Genomic DNA, 5,345 nt, shown 5'->3' with positions numbered 1-5,345 from the left:
AGGTGAAGCCAAACACCATCTTCTTGGAGAAACTTTTGACCATGATAACCCTTGATACATAGTGTACCTTCATCTTCTTGGCAACCAATAAGTGTCCTAGCTCATTGCCAATGCTTGCTTGCGAGCCCTACATGCATTTTGAGCGGCACCCGCATTCTCTTGCTGTGGAGCCCATGAAATACCGTCATGGTTGGCCTTGCCAAAATATTGTTTTGTCAAAATGTGGTGTTGGAATTGGAGTTGCCAAAAACCATCCCCTTGCAAATGGCGTTGAAATGTGGTGTCGGGGTTGCCAACTCTATCCCTAACTCAGTGTTTTGGCAGCACCCTTGAGGATGTTGGGGAAACCGCTATACACTGCTCCCAAACAGAGGATGTTGGGAAACTGCAAAACACCTTCAATTGAAGGCTTCCAAGTAAAACCTAGAGTTGGTGGCCTTTTCACCGAGTGAAATGTTGTTGATGGAAACGAGCAAATGGTAAGGTTGCACATTCATTAATTAGGTTTCCTTTGATCCAAGGGCATTTATATTATTGGGACACAACTTCTGGGGAGTTTCAATAGAGTTAATGTTTGATAGTATTTGCAATCGACTTAGCAAACATCATTATTTTTTTTCTCGCATCTAACACCACAGATATGATCTGTGATCGGAAATCAACAGCTATGAATACTTCTATTTTTTCTTACTCATAAAAACATGTATTTTTGTCAAAAAAAGATGATCCAAGGGTCAATTCCTACTAAATTGAGCATGCTGAATATATCTATGAAGTTAGATTGAGTCAAAACCACTTCGGTCATGAAATCCCAACCTGATGATATATATATATATATATATATATATATATATATATATATATATATATATATATATATATATATATATTGGCTACTAATGAAGGTACAAAAGTAATGAGTATAAATCTCTTTTCTCTTCAAAAATTTCTAATTTTTTGTAGATCAAATATTACATATGTAACCTACATGGTTTGTTTAGTAAGAAATTTGTTTTGAATCATGTGATTATGACAAATAATTAGGTTTTTAAAGGGGTCCAAAAATCAACGGCCCATAATATGCCAAAATTTCATAACTCAAAAAATCACATTTTTATACACAAAAAAAGCATCATCCAAGGCGTGATCTTTAGCAAACAAGCCATGCGGAACACATCTATGTGGTTACATTGAGTCGATACAAGTTGCACCTATGATTTCTAACTCATTAGTTCCATACCTTCATTAGTAACCAATATTAACCCTATATATATTACGGTGATACACACTTGATTTACATAGATCTACACTCCAAAAACAAAGTCTAACCTTTGGATCATGTTTAGCATATTTTATTTATTATTTTCATGTATTAAAGTTGGCTCAAATATTATGTTTTATGCAATTCTTATTTTCATGAATTGTGAGCCATTGATTTTCAATGTCTCAAAAATGGAATCTTATGGTGCATTAAACAAGACAAAGCCTTCTAATACAGTAAATAAATCATGCTAAATGCATAAGTGTTGTTAGATTTACCATTTGAAGTCTAGATCTATGTAAACAAGAGTGTGTACCATTGTATGGTATCATGGTACAGAACCACACACACACACACACAAACATATATATATATATATATATATATATATATATATATATATATATATATATATATATATATATATATATATATATATATATATGGGTTAAGATTTTCTATAGTCGATTGTAGGTGCAATCGACCTAGCAAATGAGGCAGAAACCCCTTGTTTGTTTGTTTTTCTCACATCTAACACAATAGATGTCATCTACATGTTTTGTTTACTGAGAACCGGCTTTTGGATTGCCGGAATCCAACCTGTATATAGGTTTTTTCAGCTATTCAAAAATCAATGATTATAAAGGCATTAATTTTTTCTTACACATAAAAACATATTTTTTCGTCAGAAAAATTGATCCAAGAGCCGATTACTATTAAATCTAACATTCTGAACACATCTATGTGGTTAGATTGTGTCAAAATAACTTGCAACTATGATATTCAAACTAGATTGTAGGTACAATCGATTGTGCCAAATATAAACCCTAGTGATGTAGCTAATTTCATCATCTTTTGCTATTTTCTTTTGGCTTCTCATCCTTCTTCTTAGCAGCCGCCTCCTCCCTGTCCCCTTCTGACTCGCAACCAAAAAATATAGACAAATATATAACAGGTAACAACATGAAGTATATGTATCTGTGAAAGACCCAGAAGTATCAAGCACCCTGCATCAACATGGGTACACCTGGCATCTTAAAGTACCCATGTTATATAGGATGTATGTTCTCACCTGTATTGTTTTTTATTTTTATTTTCGTGACTCAAACAGTTCAAGAAGTGCAATTTATAATGTTTCTTTCTATCAGAATGAAGTAATGGATTTTGTTCATGTGAATCCAGTTTTTATGTGTTGGTACTTTTTAATTGTAAGATGACGATTGACTTTATTTCATTATGCATGCTTATTATATTTATGGGTCAATTTTGTTGATTGTGACACTAATTTACATTGAAGGTCATGCGTAGTTGCGAAGATGCTAAAGCCTCCCTTGCACTGAGAACACTCAATACTTGCATCAAATTTATGCATCATAACTATCTGCAATTGTGTCCTTGTCGGCTGTATGCAAAAGGATAGTCCACTTGAGATTATTGAGGGAAGAAAGTTTTCACTTTACGGAATTGATGTATTGTGGGTTTCTAGAAATTTATTGAACAGTGCAAGGTTCAGAAGATATCCCCCTTTTTTTTTAATGATTAGGTCCAGAAATGATCATGAACAAAGCAGAAGCCTTGCAAATTTCAAATTTGGTTGAATGCCTCGGGGCTTTCAGTTATTTATCAACTTTTCTAGAATAATTATGCTTGAGTCTTCTGAGTAAGATCAACAATGAAAATGCCAAGTTTTCTGAGTAGGATATTGCAGTAGTGGTTCCTAATGGTGATAGCTTGCCTTCCGAAACTTCTGAAGCTCCTGCATCTCATATCCAAAAGTCTCTGAAAGATGCCTTCTGTAGTGGTGAATGTGTTGATGAAGGATCCCATGGCAAAGATGATGTTGTCCCAGAAACTTCAATTAACAGTGATGGCTCTTCTGAAGCAGTTTCGAACTTGAACTAATGCATTGGTGACAAAGAAGGGATGATCGCTGGAAGGACTTCAGTGAGTTTACCAGAAGAACTCAATCTTGATTCTGTTGAAGCAGTTTGGGGCGAACAAAGATTTTGCATCAAGTGTAATGAAGGTGGGAATTTACGTAGTTGTGATAGTGTTGGATGTCCAATGTCAGTGCACGAGTCCTGCTTGGGTTCTTCTGTTAAATTTGAGGATGAGGGTAGTTTCTACTGCCCATACTGTGGATACAGACTAGCTGCAGCTGTATACAGGAAAGCAAAGGAGAAGGCTTTACTAGCCCAAAAAACATTATCTTCTTTCATGGGGACAGATCTGGCTCACAGGCACCCCCATAAGAGACGGTTGCACAAGGAAGTTGGGCGTCCAACCCAAGAGGAAGCATTGGACGGCATTGCTTGTTCCAAGAACGATGCTGACCCGTATAAATAATGAGGAGGAGGAGACCTCCAACATGCCAAAACTGTTACCAACTGTAAAAATGATAGATCACCTTGTGAAAAGTTGACCGATGGTAACCATAGTAAAGTTTCACATGAAAGCCAAACAAGTAACACAGAAGCAGATCATCTTCCAAACCACCCTCAGTCACTTCATCCCATAAACAAGATGGTAGAGAACTCTCTTCAAAACCTCGCCACAGAAGACGAGTTCCCCTCCAACAGACTCAAACTATCTCGGAGAAGACCAGCTAAGCGTTAGTAAGTTCTTTATAAATATCTTATCTATTTGTTGGCGTCCTCTGCAAATTCAGTTCATCTTATCCTGTTGAACTTATGTTTGGCACATAACTAGGCAACTTAGATTGATTAGTTAGCTTATGCAGGTTTGTTTTTTATGATTCCATTTATGTTCTGCAGTGTAAACAGTGCGTTCCATTATTTGCAATGGAACAAACTTCCCTGGACCAAGGAAGAGGAAGAAGCCTTGAAGGTTTGTGACATAAAATACTTGAATCTGTTTCTTGTTACGTATGTTGCATTATGTTATAAGCACTTAATAGTGTTTTGTTTTAGAGAGCATTGTTTTGGTTTAGAAGTCAAACGCACTCGATTCTAGTGTTTCAGCAACAATTTCTTTTATTTCATGTGTTGGTGCTCGTTTACTTCATTTTGGGTGTGTTTGACACTACCCAAAAAAATAAATCTGTGGTTCAAAACACATAAGCTGAAAAAAGGTTGTACCCTCCCCCTGACTTCTTCTCTCTGTTTTTAGGGATTGCTTCTCCCTACAAAGCCCAGAAGTGAGGGGAACAAAAGTCGGGTATTTGAAATGGACTGCAGGGCCAACTGGTGACAGGGACTTAAAGTTCTGACAGTTTTTTTTCAGGGTGTCAAACGCACCATTAGGGCACGTTTGAAAGCTTGAAAAAATTGCTTATAAGAAGTTTTGATATGATAACTCTTCTAAATGAAAATTTTTTTGCTTGTTTGTGTAGCATAAGAATAACTGAGTAAAAAGTGTGAGAAAAAAGAGAGACCTGAAATTGGTGGTGGGCGGGAGGACGATGAAGATGGAAGCTCTCACCCCATGGAATGAGATGTCTTGTGGGTGAATGATTGCCCCAATGCTAAAAGCAATTTTTATAGGAAAAAATCCTCTACCCCTAGGTAGAGGAATTTTTCCTATCAAATATAAACTTTCATAAATGATGCCTGACCCATTTAATAATTGGATCTCCTGGGTCTGAGCCAGATAATTAATCGGACTCCTTTTGTAACCAAACCCTGACCCTATAGGATCTGGTATGGATCGGGATTGGGTCATGCCCAATCCATTGACACCCTTACTTTTTGCACAAGATTCTGAAGCTTTGGTTCATGCAGTTTGGCAAAGGCACAGGGATTGTTACCATCATCGTCTACTCATTCACTGTTTGGTTTTACTGGTGAGTGAAGAAATTTGCAGCCAAAGGTAATGGCTATACATGGACTAAAATCTTAGAATATGGTCATGTCATCTATCACAAAACTGGAACTCCTGTTGATCTCAAGGACAAATGGAGGAACTTTCAAATCAAAGAGCGCGCTAAGCAACAATGATAACTTGCATCTTTTGGTTACAGTAAGCTCAGTTGTAGAGTTGTAACATGTAACATTTGTTTATGCATCCTAAATTAATGATCATACTGTGAATATAAACGGTTTTGGAATCCTTGTGGGTAGAAGGA

General features: G+C 36.6%; 1 long non-coding RNA gene across 2 annotated transcripts; it reads left to right on the top strand.

Annotated features, from left to right (window-relative positions):
• The first annotated feature begins 2,590 nt into the window (after window positions 1–2,590).
• LOC149832996 (uncharacterized) lies at window positions 2,591–5,345 on the top strand. 2 transcript variants are annotated; one of them, XR_016433140.1, is made up of 3 exons: window positions 2,591–3,876; window positions 4,036–4,108; window positions 5,002–5,345. It is a non-coding gene; the product is annotated as an uncharacterized LOC149832996 (long non-coding RNA). The 2 variants fall into 2 exon arrangements; XR_016433141.1 differs by lacking the exon at window positions 5,002–5,345 and adding an exon at window positions 4,614–4,739.

Source organism: Nuphar pumila, chromosome 7, assembly GCF_984573655.1.
Source record: "Nuphar pumila chromosome 7, dmNupPumi1.hap1.1, whole genome shotgun sequence".
Classification (NCBI taxonomy): domain Eukaryota; kingdom Viridiplantae; phylum Streptophyta; class Magnoliopsida; order Nymphaeales; family Nymphaeaceae; genus Nuphar; species Nuphar pumila.
The sequence above is the reverse complement of the archived record's forward strand: the minus strand, read 5'-3'. Positions and strand labels throughout refer to the sequence as shown.